The 15,363-nt window shown below is 52.1% G+C and overlaps 1 non-coding gene and 2 pseudogenes across 1 annotated transcript; all 3 read left to right on the top strand.

Annotated features, from left to right (window-relative positions):
• The first annotated feature begins 2,415 nt into the window (after window positions 1-2,415).
• Window positions 2,416-2,590, top strand: LOC123724708 (uncharacterized; annotated as a pseudogene).
• Window positions 2,591-8,568: 5,978 nt separating this feature from the next.
• Window positions 8,569-8,738, top strand: LOC123730444 (uncharacterized; annotated as a pseudogene).
• Window positions 8,739-9,185: 447 nt separating this feature from the next.
• Window positions 9,186-9,300, top strand: LOC123724942 (U5 spliceosomal RNA). The gene has a single exon (XR_006757419.1). It is a non-coding gene; the product is annotated as a U5 spliceosomal RNA (small nuclear RNA).
• The last annotated feature ends 6,063 nt before the right edge of the window (window positions 9,301-15,363 follow it).

Here is a 15,363-nt window from a genome sequence, read left to right as displayed (position 1 = left end):
ATTAGCGACTTTTTAAAAAAAACACACCCGCCTGTCACCAGGGAAGCGTTGGGTGAGGAGGAGCCAACTTTTGCCAAACCGATGAGGTCTGCCGAGGCCCCCGGGGGCCCGGCGGGTGCAGGGGTCAATTTGTGGGTTATCGCTTCTCGGCCTTTTGGCTCAGATCAAGCTTGGTACCGAGGTGCCCCAGAGCTCGCTGAGTCAAAAGGTCGGAGATAGGAGGGCGGTATTTTTTGTTTTTGTTGGTTAGAATCTCTTCTGGGATTCTATTTGACAAGGTACTTTTGGGTTTTTCCTTCTTTTTTGAAAAGAGCAAGAGCAATATCGAGTGTGCCATTCTCCGGGAGGAAATGGCACGGAACACTACGTATACGTCGGTCCCTGGGATTGGACTTGCTAACACTATACGTTTTGCATGGAAGGAGAAAGATATGGAACCGTTGGGAAGGGAGGCATTCGGAAGGACCCTGCTGATGGGAGTGCTCAATTTGGGGGTAAAGGATGTGTTTTGCCTCCAGGAGAACCCTTTGGAGGTCGCCTACGACGTAACGTTTTACACAGAGGAGAAGCACGAGGAAATAATGCGGAAGGTGAAAGAAGTGGAGAAAGAGAGGCCCATGTGTCATTACATGGTGAAAAGCTTGGTGAAGAATAATTTTAGGTTGGTAACAGTTATCATGTATAATCCCCATGTAAAGGACGAGGACGTGAGGTCTTTCCTGGGGAAATACATGGACAATATATCCTCAGCGAGGCATCTCAAGGACTCCATTGGATTTTGGAATGGGAGGAGAAGTTTTCAAGCTCTCCTTAGAGAAGATCCGAAGGGCCTGGGAGGCTGCCTCCATCCTCCGGCTATGTTCTCCCTGGGGGCTGACCGGGGGACGTTGCATTATGCCCGTCAGCCTCCGTTCTGCAGGCGTTGTATGGCCTATGGTCATATCCTCGCCTCGTGCGGCACAAAGAAGTGCAGATATTGTGGATCTGCGGAGCACGAGGCGAGGGACTGTGACGCGCCGAAGGCATGTCACGGGTGTGGTATGTTAACGCACCTGTGGCGTGAATGCCCGGCGCGTCAGAGGTCATACGCGTCTGCAGCTGGGGGGGGAGCGAGAGCCGGGGATGGGGGTAGGAGGGACCAAGAACCAAGTACTGGAACAGAGGGAGCGGACACACGGGTGGAAGAGGAGGAGAAAACGGAAGCGGGAGGAGAAAAAGAAGACAACAGCATAGTGGAAACGGAAGGGCAGGAGGCTGAAGGAGAGCAGGAGGAGGAAGGTGACAGGAGAGTGAAGGGGCCAGAGAAGACGGCTGTGGAGAGGAAGGAGACGGAGAAGGCAACAGAGAGGGAGGAGACTGGGAAGACGGCGGTGGAGAAGAAAGAGACAGAAAGGAAGGAGACAGGGAAGACGGCGGTGGAGACGAAAGAGACAGAAAGGAAGGAGACTGGGAAGACGGCGGTGGAGAAGAAAGAGATAGAAAGGAAGGAGACAGGGAAGAAGGTGGTGGAGGAGAAAGAGACAGAAAGGAAGGAGAGAGGGAAGAAGGTGGTGGAGGAGAAAGAGACAGAAAGGAAGGAGACAGGGAAGAAGGTGGTGGAGAAGAAAGAGACAGAAAGGAAGGAGACAGGGAAGAAGGTGGTGGAGAAGAAAGAGACAGAAAGGAAGGAGACAGGGAAGAAGGTGGTGGAGAAGAAAGAGACAGAAAGGGAGGAGAAAGAGAAGGCAGTGGTGGCGGGACCAGTAGGAGAAGGAGTGAAGGAGTGGGGGGGACAGTAAAGAGGTGAAATCACGGGTGGAGGTGGAGAAGGAGGCAAGCTATGAAAACATTTTGCCTTTTACTCCACCACACAAGAGGTCGAAAAGAGGGGAGCGCTCAAGGAGGACGGGTGGTAAAAGAGGGAGGGGGGCAGATCAGGGTGGAGGGGAGGGGGAGGTTGCAGGGCCCTCTTGGGTTCCCTCTTCCTTCACCTTTACACCCCTGTCTGAGCTTGACCTTACAGGCATGGCCCAGGATTGGGCGATGGAGGGAGGCTTAAGCTCCCTGTTTGGGCTCGTGGGGTCCCCGGGCCGGAGTCAGGAGGAGGGCAGGGTGGTAGACCTAAGTGTGGGGTACGGGACGCAGGGTGAGCGTGTGTCGGGCGCTGTTACCGCATCCAGGGGAGAGGGGATGGCGGCCGACGGGGGAGCGTCAGGAGTGGAGAAGGCGTCCCCGTCGGTCGGGATGGGGTGAGTTTTTCTTTGATTTTTTGGTGTGGGTTTTGGTTTGTAGATGGGAAGGGGAGGGAAGATGCTCCCATGACTTTTGGTTTTTGGGGTTTGGTTATTATAGAATAGTTTTGAAATGTTTAATGGAATTTGTGTTTGAATTGATTGATTTGTATGAGATTTTTGTTGGGTTTTGAACGTAATAAATATATATTTTATAAAAAAAAAAATCTGTTCTTATCAGTTTAATATCTGATACGTCCCCCATCGGGGGACTACATATTAAATGGATTTTTCGAACAGGGAGTCGGAAATGGGGCTTGCTCCGTCCGCTCCACGCATCGACCCGGTATTGCAGTACCTCCGGGAATGGTGCAACACTTTTCTCCCATTGTCAAGGAAAAAGAAATACACCAAATCTATGTAAAACAGCTAGCAGAAGAAGAGAAGGAATGAAAAAAGAAGAATCATCCAAACTGAAACAAGTGCGAAGCCCCCTTCATGGGGGTCCCCCGTTTTCCCGCCATTTTACTTCCCTGTCACCAGGGAAGCGTTGGGTGAGGAGGAGCCAACTTTTGCCAAACCGATGAGGTCTGCCGAGGCCCCCGGGGGCCCGGCGGGTGCAGGGGTCAATTTGTGGGTTATCGCTTCTCGGCCTTTTGGCTCAGATCAAGCTCGGTACTGCGGTGCCTCAAAGCTCGCTGAGTTAAAAGCCGATGGCCGGAGGGCGGTGAGAGAGTTTTAGATTTTTGGCGGGAAAAATCAAAACAAATTTAAAATACAGCCATACCGAAATGGCGGGTAGCGGGAACACAGGGTCGGTTCCGAGGGCCGGACTAAAGAACACAGTAAGATTTGCATGGAAGCAAGAAGGAGAAGTAAGGATGCCGAGGGACACCTTTGCGAGGACCGTGTTGATGGGGGCGCTATCTCTGAAAGTCCCAGATGTGATGTGCCTGCAGGGGAACTCAATGGAGGAGGCATACGATGTAACTTTCTACACGGAAAGTAAGAGTGATGAAGTAATGGAGAAGGTAAAGGTGGCAAAGGGGGAGAGACCTCTGTCCTTTTTCAACATCGTGTGCCTGGCAAGAAGGAATTTTAGAACAATAAATATACATATGTATAATCCACACGTGACGGATATGGCAGTGGCAGCCTTTTTGGGTCGCTACTGCGAGGTAACATCGGGAGCCAGATATGTAAAGGACTCGCTGGGCTTCTGGAACGGCCGCCGCCAATTCCAGGTGCTCCTAAGGGAAGATCCGGGGGGGTTTGAGGGCTTTTTGCATCCCCCTGCGGTGTTTTCTTTAGGGTCGGACAGAGGCATGCTGTTCTATGCTCGTCAGCCACCTTTCTGCAGGAAATGCAGGGAGTACGGGCATGGAACAGCTTCATGTGGGCTGGTAAAATGCAGGTTTTGCATGTCGGAGGAACATGAGGCCAAAAATTGTACGGCACCAAAAGAATGTCATGGGTGTGGCAGTAAGCAGCACCTGTTTCGAGAGTGCCCGGCGAGGCAACAAACATACGCGGCAGCGGCTGCTGGGGGAAGGATGGCCGGAGGAAAGGGCGTGGAGGAGAAGAGGAGGCTAGGAGAAGGGGACCTAGGTCACAGGCCGGAAGAGGCAGCAAGGAGGATGGTGAGTGGGGAACCGGAGAAGCAAGCCCGGTCCTTGCCAGCTCCAAACGTCGGGGGTAAGGTCGTTTTGGAGAGGTCATCGGTGGAGGTGGTCCCGGAGACCCAGGTGTCAACGGGTACTCAATCCATCAGTAGGCCGCCGGGAGAGGTTGGTGGAGCAACGGGAGAGTTGGGCTCATCCCTCGACGAAGTCTTCATAGATGAAGAGGCTTTCGGGGCCCTCGTGGGGGAGATGAGGGAGATGGTGGAGGAGATCCAGGTCTCACAAACGAGGACGGCGGAATGGGGGTCCATCTCGCCATTGCCAGCCACTCCAAGAACGAAGAGGGACACATCCACAGCACAGCAGGCCCAGCAGGAGTCAGGGCTGTTATTGGAATCGGGTGAGGCCCGGAGGAAGAAAAAGAAAAAGAGGCTTTCCCTCGAGACGGGAGAGGGCCAGAGTGGGCTGGAAGGGGTGGGGAGGGTATTTGGGGACAGTGCCACAGAGGTGACTCCCCTGTCACCGCGGGTCTCATCTCTCACACCCACCCAGATGGAAATAGATCTGGTGACCCCTGCGCTGTGTATGCCCGATGGTGATGGGGTGTCTCAGGCTTTTTCAGGGACGCCGGGACCCCCCATCCACAACCCCAACCCCTTACCTGCATCTTGGGCTTCTCAGAGGGGGGACGCAGTGGATGGGGAGGCCTCAGAGGTAGCGGGTCAAGGGTTTTTGTCCGTGGATGTACGAGGGGTTGGGGAGATGGTCAGTACTGCCGAGGTGTCTTCCCTGTCCTCGCGGGGTCCATCTCTCCCAATCATCCGGATGGACGCGGACCTGTCGTCCCCGGGGCTGTTTTTGCCAGATGGGGATGGGGTGTCTCAGGTTAATTCTGGGACGCCGGGACCCCCCATCCCCAACCCCTTCCCTGCGTCATGGGGTTCTCAGGAGGACGGTATGGGGGGTGGGAGGGTTGGGGGGGCCTCGGGGGCTGCTGGTCCAGCGTCCATGATCGATGAGGACCTTTACCCACCAGACAGAGTGAGTACTTGAACCCTGCACCTGGTTGATTTTTCTTTTTAAATGTGCAACCATGGCAAACATTCAAATAATGACTATGAATGTTCGGGGTCTAAGGGACACTGTAAAGAGAACTGCTGTTTTTAGTTGTTTATCAAACATATGTTTTACCTTTTGTTTCTTGCAGGAGGTACATCTAAGGGATGGGGGGGATGTAGAGCAGTTTAAAAAAGAGTGGGTAAAAGGGAAGTCGGTGTGGAGTGTGGGGGGTGTCCACTCATCAGGGGTTGGGATTTTGTTTGGGACTAGGGAGGTGAAGGTGGAAGGCACGTACGTTGCAATGCAGGGGAGGGTTTTGGGGGTGGACATAACGTTAGGGGATTTTAGACTTAGGATTATAGGGGTATACGGGCCACAGACGGTGCCAGAGAGAAGGGAGATGGTGGAGAGTCTGGCACCTCTGTGTGCCACAAACAGAGTTTTGATAGTGGGAGGGGATTTTAATGTAGAATTAGGAGGGGTAGGGGATAGTAGCGTGGGGGCCATCACCGGACTTATGGCAAGCCATGGTCTGGTGGATGGAGGCCTTAACACTACTCCGGCGCTAGCAGGTCCCACGTGGCGTAACTCTCGGGGGGTCGAGCGGAGGCTGGACTATGTATTTCTACCCAAATCCTTGGGGCTTTTGTCTGGGCGTCTGCTGCCTGTGTTTTTCTCGGATCACGACGGGGTACTCCTTCGGGTCAAGGCGCCTGTCTGCCTTTTCGGTAGGGGGTACTGGAAGCTCGACCGGGATATCCTGGAGGAGCGGGCTTTTGTAAATGTTTTTTCTGTTTTTTTTCGGGGGCTTGAGGGTCTCCGGCCAATGTGCGGAGGGGTTTTGGAATGGTGGGAGGTAGTTAAGGTAAGAATTAGGGTATTTATTATTGGTTTTTGTAAGAGGAAGGGGAGAGAGGAGAGAAGGGAGGTGGAGCAGCTCCAACGTTTACTCGATCTTGAGTACGAGGCTGGTAACCTCGGTACTTCGATGGACGTTGAGCACGCTACCAGCCTCAAGGCTCAGCTCAGGGAGGTGCACGAGCGGAAGGCCCGTGCTTTCCTGCAGCGCGCACACTCTGAGTTTATAGAGCAGAATGAGACCTGCTCTGCAGTGTTTTTCAAATCAGTTAGGGAAAAGCAGATAAGACAGGTTTTTTATGGGGTGAGGGATGGACAGGGTAGGGTGGTTAGGGAGCCGGAGCAGATGGTCAGGGTGGCAACTGACCATTTCCGGGGGTTTTTCCAGGAGAGGGTAGTAGAAAAAGAGCAGGGTACCGTGTTCTTAGAACACTTGTCCCGGCGTGTGCCGGAGGACATTAGAAAGGCGATGGAAGCCCCAATAACACTAGAGGAGGTGGAGAGCGCCCTCAAGAGGATGGGGAAAGGGAAGGTGCCTGGGATGGATGGGCTGCCGGCTGAGTTTTACCTCAAGTTTTGGGGTATGCTTGGACCGGTGGTCCTCGAAGTCCTGACGGCCGTTCTCGAGACTGGAGTCCCGGGCAGGTCGATGGCTGTAGGTGTGCTGTCCCTCCTCTACAAGAGGGGGGACGCCGCCGACCTTAGCAACTGGCGGCCGTTGACCATGCTGTGCGTAGATTACAAGATACTAGCTAAGGTCATGGCAGACCGTTTGCGCACAGCCCTTCCCTACGTTGTCCATGAGGATCAAACGTGTGGGGTGGAAGGCCGTTCCATTAGGTGGAACCTCCAACTGATCAGGGACTCCATCGCCTGGGTTGAGGATAGAAGTCTACCTCTGATGGTAGCGGCACTTGATCAGGCCAAGGCTTTTGATCGCGTCAGTAGGGCTTTTCTTTTCAGAGTATTAGGTAGGTTAGGTATTAGTGATCGCTTTATAAAGTGGATCAAGATTTTGTATGTGGGAGCGGGGTGCCGGGTGAGCATAAACAGCCATCTGGGTGACGTGTTTGGCCTCTCATCAGGGGTCAGGCAGGGATGCCCGCTCTCGGCACTCCTTTTCGTGCTCTATATGGAGCCCCTGGCGGCTGCCATTAGGGCTGACGCAGGGGTGGAGGGCTTGCTGGTCCCTGGAAGCGGCGGTTTGCATGTTAAGATGACACAGTACGCAGATGACACCACCTTGCTTTTGTGCAAGGACTCATGCCTGCTAAGGTCTCTGGCCATAATTGGAGACTTTACCCGCGCGTCGGGAGCGGTCCTTAACCTCGCCAAGTCGTCTGTTAAGTATTTCGGCAGATGGCGGGGCAGGACGGACGTGCCCGGGGGACTATCTCTCTGTAATGGGGCCCTGAGGATTCTTGGGGTCCTTTTTGAGACCTCCGGCTCCGCGACACTGAACTGGAACATGAGAGTTGCTGTGGTACAGAGGAAGATGGCAATGTGGAAGGCCAGATCCTTGTCTTTCTTGGGCAAGGTCCTGGTCCTGAAAGTGGATGTACTGCCTTCCCTTCTGTACTTGGCATACATCTATCCTTTGCCAGCGAGCATGAGGAGGGGGCTAGTAAGGCTCGTGTTTCAGTTCATGTGGGGGGGCAGGTATGAGTATGTCGCAAGGGCTCGCATGCTCTCAACCATCGGGGAGGGAGGGAGAGGAGTTCCACACTTCCCACTCAAGCTGGACTCGATTTTTGTTTCGTTTTTATTGAATGAGCTCGCTAATCCAGTGATTCATCCCTCCGGTTATTTCCTGCGGGTGTTTTTCTCGTACCAGGCGAGAAGCATAATGGTGTGGTCCAACACGGGTCCTCGGGCTGAACAGCTGCCGTGGCACTTCAGCCATGCGGCAAAGTGGCTACGTGCGCATCCCGAGGTTGAAGTCGCCCGAGTAGGTTTGGACCACAGACGCCTGTACGAAGAGGCGTCTGCGTCTGTGGCGCACCCTGTGGTGGGTACCCCTGCTGTGGTCTGGGAGACCATACAGGCGCGGGGCCTAGACAATCGTCTTAAGGATCTAAATTGGTTAAGCCTCCACAAGTGCTTGCCGGTAAGATCCATCATGTACCGGCATAGCTTGGCACGGTCCCCCCAGTGCCCGAGACCAACTTGTGGTGGGGAGGAGACAATACGCCACATGTACTGGGACTGTGCTTTCGCAGGAGTAGTGTGTGCCAGGGCTCAGGGGTTGCTAGGGAGAGTGAAGGAGGGTTTTGTTTTAACATGGGTGAGGGTGGAGAGAGGGGTGGGGAGAGCAGGGGGGGTAGGTAGGGATCGTTTTCAGTTGTGGCTGCTTATCAGTCTTTTTAAGAAAGGGCTGTGGGATGCCAGGCAGGGCCTGGTTAAGTCAGGAGCAGACTGGGGGGTGGAGGGAATAGTGAGGAGAGTGGAGGGAGATTTGAGAGGGAGGATAAGAAGGGAGGAGAGGAAGTGGGGTCACCATGCTGCCTTAGAGCGTTGGAAAGGGGGGGTGGGGCTGGTCAGGTAGTTAAGGTTTAGAAGGCAGGTTGGTAGGTTTTTGGGGTTTTGGATTACTTATGTTTATTGATGGCTTGTGTTTGTATTTGATTTTTTGCTGCAGCCCCCTAGAAAAGTTGTGGGAGGGTGTTGGTTGCCCATCTCTTCCAAGAGAGAGAGGGTTTCAGAGTTTTTGGAAAACTGATGGGTTGTTTTTTGTTACTAGTTTTGTTTGGATAGGGGCAACTAAAAGGTTAAAAGACATGTGAATTGTTTACTGTGTAAATGCTTGAAAAGTTAGAATAAAAGCTTTGAATCATCATCTGTTCTTATCAGTTTAATATCTGATACGTCCCCCATCGGGGGACTACATATTAAATGGATTTTTCGAACAGGGAGTCGGAAATGGGGCTTGCTCCGTCCGCTCCACGCATCGACCCGGTATTGCAGTACCTCCGGGAACGGTGCAACACTTTTCTCCCATTGTCAAGGAAAAAGAAATACACAAAGCTATGTAAAACAGCTAGCAGAAGAAGAGAAGGAATGAAAAAAGAAGAATCATCCAAACTGAAACAAGGGCGAAGCCCCCTCCATGGGGGTCCCCCGTTTTCCCGCCATTTTACTTTAAAAAAAAAAAAATAAAAAAAAAAAATAAACAATTGGCCAGGATTGTGTGTGTGTGTGTGTGTGTGTGTGTGTCTGTCTGTTTTTGACCCCCCCCAAAAAATACAATCACTTCACCAGGATTGTCTGTCTGTCTGTCTGTCTGTCTGTCTGTCTGTCTGTCTGTCTGTCTGTCTGTGACTTTTTACCCACAGCCCTCGAAAACTTGGAAGAGTGGGTTCGGGGACCACCCGCGGGGACCCGGCCTAGAGTGCACAGTGTGTGTCTCGGGCCCCGACCTCTGACTTCCATACGACTCTGGTTTGTTTCTCTTCATTACGCACAAGCCTTTCGCCTTTTACTAAAGACTTCCGTGGAGAGGAACACTTACGAGTTCAACGTATTTTTGGAAGGGCTTTGCTTCTGGCAGAGCCCGGTATCTTGTTTCAAGAGAAATTGACAGAGATGACGCCGAGGCTTTTTGCTCAGGCGTTTGACTTGAAGCCGGCTGACCGACCGACCGACCGACCGACCGGCGTATTTTTCCACTCAAAGTAGTCGCTCGGGCAATTGAGTTCAAGCCCGACGATGACTGGCTTATTTGCCGGGCATTGAACAAATAGTCGCACTAGACATAAAGAGCTAGTGACTTAAAGACGCATTAGCGACTTGAAAAAAAAAACACCTGCCTGTCACCAGGGAAGCGTTGGGTGGGGAGGAGCCAACTTTTTCCAAACCGATGAGGTCTGCCGAGATCCCCGGGGGCCCGGCGGGTGCAGGGGTCAATTTGTGGGTTATCGCTTCTCGGCCTTTTGGCTCCGATCAAGTGTAGTTACCTTGTCAGTGCTGCACTTGATCAGAGAAGCGATCGTAGGCCGGAGGGCGCCCGGGAAATTGTGCTATTTATTTTTGTCTAATCATTATTTATTGTCATTATTGTTGTTTTTTTGTCTCACTCTTGTTTATTCTTTGTCCTGGGTTAGGTGGTGGTCTTGGTGGTGGACTACAGGTGCACCAGCACCTGTAGGGTGAGTTTAAAGGCCCTCTGGTCCTTTTTCCTTAGTTATTTAATTTATTTGTGTTTTTCCCCTGCTTGTCCTGTTTTGCATCTCTCCTCCCCTGTGTATCCTATAGTCCCCTCCTTAGCTCCTCCCATTGTCTTCAGTTGTGTGTTGTCTGCTAGCTGGGGTGGCTTTCTGGCTTGTCGGCCTGCTAGCTTTAGCTTGGCCTGCTAGCCTCCCGGCCCCTTAGGCGTGGCAGGCATTGTTTGACTGTTTTTTTTTCTTTACCCCCATCCCCTTTGTATCCTTAGTTTTTTTTTTCTGTTTCTTGTTATTTGTGTTGCCAACTGAGGGACCTTTTGCTGGCTAGCCTGCTAGCTGGTTAGCATAGCCTGGCCTGCTGGTGAGGCCTGCTAGCCTTCGTGTCCCTCAAGTTTGGGCAGGTGTTTGTTAGTCAGTGTGTCCTTTTTTCTCCCTTACCCCCCTTGTTCCCCTTTTACTTTAATTAATTTGTTTTGTTAGTCTTGTGCATTGTTAGTCTTACCCCCTAGTTTGTCTTCCCTTTTGGTTGGTGTGCCGTGTTTGTTTTTGTTGTAAGGCCTCTTGGCTGGTGGGCCTGCCAGCTGGTAGGCTTAGCCTGGCCTGCTGGCGGGGCCTGCTAGCTTTCTAGCCTTAGTTTGGTTGTGTGGTTTATTTTTTGTCTCTCCCTTTTGTGCCTCTCCCTCTTGTGGAAAATATAAAACAAAAAAATTCCCCTCCTAGTGTTCCTTCCCATTGTTAATAAGATTAGTTTGGTGCTGTGCTAGATAGGTTGTTGTGTGTCCCGTGGTGCTGGTAGGCCCGGTTAGCTTAGTCTGGCCGAGCCTGCCAGCTTCCTCGGGTGTCTTACACCCCTTTCCTTCTTCCCAACCCCCACTCCCAACCCCCTCCCCCCCCCCCCCTTCCTTTCCCTCCCTTTTTTCCCTTCCCCTCCCCCCCCTTTTTTACCGGTGTTGGGCTGTAAAGGGAGTGGGCCTCCATCATGTCAGCAGCACAGGTTGGCATGAGGAGGCACCATGCAGTGCGCCTCCTCTTAAAGGAGAAGGGAGGGAAAATAATGGAGTTATCCCGATTGGATTTCTCCAGAAAATTCCTCCAGAAAGAGCTCGGTTTCCATCCCGCGCAGGTAAACTGCATCTTAGCCCTTCCCTATGGGAAGGGCTTCGATGTCAGTTTTGCCAACGCCAGCTTCCTGCGGGAGTTCTGGGGGCAACTCCAGAACTCCCTGAACACCCAGGGGTCCCTCACAGCCATGTTTGAGGTGACCAAGCTGACGGATAATAGCATTAAAACCGTTATTATCCGTATGTACAATGAAACCGTACAGCCGGAGGACGTTGCAGTATGGCTGGGCAGGTACTGCAACGTGAAGGGGCCCTTGGTCCAGGTGAAGGATCCCGATGGGATCTGGACAGGGGCCTGGAGGGTGACTGTCCAGCAGAGGGAGGATCCTGGGGGCTATGGTGGGTTGAAAGCCATCCCATCCACCATAGTCCTCGGAGAGAATAGAGGCCATGTTCACTACCAGGACCAGCCCAAGCTGTGCCGTAAGTGTGGTGAACATGGCCACCTGGCAGAGGCCTGTAAAAAGGTCGTCTGCATGAAGTGCCGGGAGGTGGGCCACCGCTACGAGGAGTGCACGAACGGAAGGTCGTGCAACCTCTGTGGCGAGCGGTCCCACCTCATCCGCGGCTGCCCCTTCTCCTGGGCCAATAAGGTCAGGGCCGAAAGGAGGGAGAGGGAGACGGCGGCCGCGGACCGGACTTCTGAGCGCCAAGGGGAGGGAACGGCAGTTGCCGAGGAGGTGGTGGTGGAGCCGGTGGTGGTTGAGAATGTAGTGGTGGAGCCGGTGGTAGTGGAGGGCGCGGAAGGTGCAGTGGTGGAGAAAGTGGGAGGAGAGGACAACCCCCTCCCCCCCCCAATCCCCCTGCCCCAGATTAATGTGACCCCTGAAGGAGAAAGGGCCGAGAAAGACGGCCCCGGAGAGATCTTGAGTGAGAACTCCCCAAGTGGGTCAGACAGTATGGAGACTGTGTCGGAAAGAGATATGGGAGAGGGGGTGGAGATTCTGGAGGAACACCTCCCCCCACGAAAAAGAAATGCGGAGGAGCTCTCCGACCCCGAACAAGGCGATGAGAAAAAGGGCAAGGTGGAATGGGAGAGCTCCCAGGGGGAGGAAGAACCCAGAACCTTCCCCCCCAACTCCCCCAACACAATCTCCTTTTTAAGTCCGGTTTTAACCTCCTCTCCCTGCCATCCCCCGTTACCCCGGCGGGAGAGAGAGGAAGTACCAGAAAAATAACCTCCTTTCAACTGTTTAAATGCCTTTTCATTTAGCACTGTTTTTACTCACCCTTTTATGGCTTTTAACATCACCACTATAAATGTGAGAAGTATAAAAACAGAAATAAGAGCACAGTCGGTTTTATCCTTTTTAGAAAGGTTTAATTCAGATGTGTTTTTATTACAGGAGTGTGCTCTACCCTTTTTATCCTCTTATAGGAAATGGGAGGACAAGTGGCAGCATGGGCCCTCCATTTGGAGTGGCTCAAATTTTAATAAAAATGACGGTGTTGCCATTTTAATCAAGACCCCACATGTGGTGGTGAGGGGGAGCACGGTGGTGGTAGGTGGGCGCGCTCTTTTAGCCAATTGTACTTTTATGGGGAGGGATTTTAACATGCTAAATGTGTATGGTTTTAACGATAAACATGACCGGTGCGCACTTTTAGAAGACTTGCAGTCCCACATGCTAGGGAGGGATCCTCTAGTGGTGGGTGGGGATTTTAATTGTGTTTTAAATAGAGCAGACAGGAGAGGGGCGGGAGAGGATTTTAAGGTAGATAGGTCAAGTGTTTTATTGCAAGGGCTGTGCAGGGATTTTAAACTGACTGACTGTTTTAAAACCCTGCATCCAAGAGAGGAGGGCTTCACCTGGACCAGTGGTGACGGCACCAGAGCCTCTCGCATTGACTATCTGTTTACCCGGGACTGCCCCCCAACTGATGCTAGAATAACCCCTGCCTTTTTCTCAGATCACGTAATGCTGACGTGCACCCTTTCACTAACTTCGGGTGTGACTGTGGGAAGAGGGCCCTGGAAATTGAACTGTTCCCTTTTAGAAGATGATAGAGTAGTTAGCCAGTACAGGGAGCAGTTCAGCCAGTGGCAGACGCTACAGGACTTCTTTGACACACGAGCACAATGGTGGGAAATGGTGAAGGGTAGGACGAGGACTTTCTTTAGAGAGATAGGAAAGAAGAAAAGCAAAGAAAAAGATAGACGCATGGTGGGACTGCAAAAGCGACTGGAAAGATATTTTAACCTTGGCCAACAGGGCTTTGATTTTAACTATGAAATTAAAGAAGTAAAAAAGGAAATGGCACTTTTAGCTGAACAGAAAAGTAAGGGGGTTATTTTAAGAAGTAAGGAGAGGGAATTAGAAGAGGGGGAGAAGTGTACAAGGTACTTTTTTAAGAAAATAGTTAGTAAGGGTAGGACAATGACAGGTTTAAAAAATAAAGATGGGTTTTTAAAAACAGACACAGAGGGAATGAAAGAAGTAGTCGAGGATTTTTATGGGGAACTGTTTGGGGAAAAAGTTGTATGTGAGGAAACCATGGGGGACGTTTTAACATACATTGACAAGATTTTACCCAACACAGACGACCTGACAAAAGACTTGACGAGGACAGAAATTGACCAAGGACTGAAACATTTTAAGAGGGGTAAATCACCGGGGGAGGACGGCCTCCCTTTGGAGTTTTATCTGACCTTTTGGGATGTTTTAGCCGATGAACTTCTGACTGTTTTTACTGACTTTGAATACCTCGACAGACTACCTGACAGTTTTAGAGTGGGGATCGTGACTCTTTTATATAAGAAAAACGACAGGACGGACCTGAAGAACTGGAGACCGATAACCCTTTTAAATTTTGATTGTAAACTTTTTACCAAGGTTTTAACACTCAGAATGTCTTCTGTCTTAGGGGAGGTGATCCACCCGGATCAAACCTGTGCCATTCCCGGAAGGAAGATCACGGACAGCCTGATACTGATCCGAGATGCCATCTGTTATGCGAGAGACAGAAACATGCGGCTTGTAGTCCTAAATTTAGATTTTGAAAAAGCCTTTGATCGGGTCTCGCACCAGTACCTCTTTAAGGTACTGCAAAAAATGGGTTTCCCGGACAGGTTTTTAGCTTGGGTGGGACTGCTGTACGGGGATATCACCAGCAAAATCCTTGTAAATGGGCATCTGTCAAAAGCAGTGGGAGTACACTGCGGCGTCCGTCAGGGCTGTCCGTTATCTCCCCTTCTGTTTGTGGCCGGCATTGAACCACTGGCACAGGTCTTGAGAAGGGACCAACGGATCAGTGGGGTGGGTATCCCGGGGAGTGGGGGGATGACCGCCAAGTGCGTATTTTACATGGACGACGTCAACATTTTATGCACCGACCTTTTATCCGTCGACAGGACCCTGGACAGGACTGACTGGTACGGACGAGCCTCTGGGGCGAGACTGAACAGAGACAAGACAGAGGCCCAATTTTTCGGACCGTGGGCAGACCCAGACTTGACCAGACTACCACTGACTGTGAAAACGACGGACATAAGGGTACTCGGGGTAAAGTTTGACAGGGAGGGAGGAGGGAGAGGTAATTGGAGTGGGATCCTGGGGACAGTAAGACAGAGACTGGGATTTTGGGGACTACGACAGCTGACTTTTGAGGGCAAGGTTTTAATCATTAAAGCAGTGATTTTACCTGTGCTTTTATTAATCAGTTCTGTTTTTATCCCCCCTAGGAGAACTATTTTAGCCCTGGAGCGGATGCTGTTTTACTTCTTGTGGGGGAGCAAGTGGGAGAGGCTGAGGAGGGAGGTGGTCAAGAGGCCCAGGTCCAAGGGGGGGAAAGGCTTGCCTGACCTCTACTTGTTCCTGGGCAGCCGCTACACAGCGTTACATCTTACTCTTGCCACCTCCCCGGCCACCAATAAGACCCAGGCCCTCGCAAGGTTCTGGCTGGGATCTTACCTCAGGTCTCTGAGGCTGATCCCAGTCGACCTGCGAGCCCCAGTCTCTTTCCTGCTTCCCACACACTACGCCCAGCTCCAGAAGTTTTTAAGACATTTTAAATTGGAAAAAGAAGCAGTCACAGTTTTAACTAAACATCGCTCTCTTCTCTCTCTTGTGCAGGATCGGGAACCAGTGTGTCCAGTGAGCGGGCTTGCTATAGGCGAGCCCACAACGGTTTGGCGTAATGTGGCCCATCCTGCTCTCCTGAATCAGCACCGGGACCTGTCCTGGATGGTCGCCCATGAGATCCTCCCGGTCAGGGCCGTCATGCACTCCCGGGGCATGGCGAGGACATCCGCGTGCCCCCGACCAGGCTGTGGCCAAGAGGAGTCGGTGAGGCACTTGCTCTGGGAGTGCAGAGCCGCCAGGGACCTGTGGAA

This window comes from Salmo salar, chromosome 10, assembly GCF_965601325.2.
Source record: "Salmo salar chromosome 10, fSalSal1, whole genome shotgun sequence".
Classification (NCBI taxonomy): Eukaryota; Metazoa; Chordata; class Actinopteri; order Salmoniformes; family Salmonidae; genus Salmo; species Salmo salar.
The sequence above is the reverse complement of the archived record's forward strand: the minus strand, read 5'-3'. Positions and strand labels throughout refer to the sequence as shown.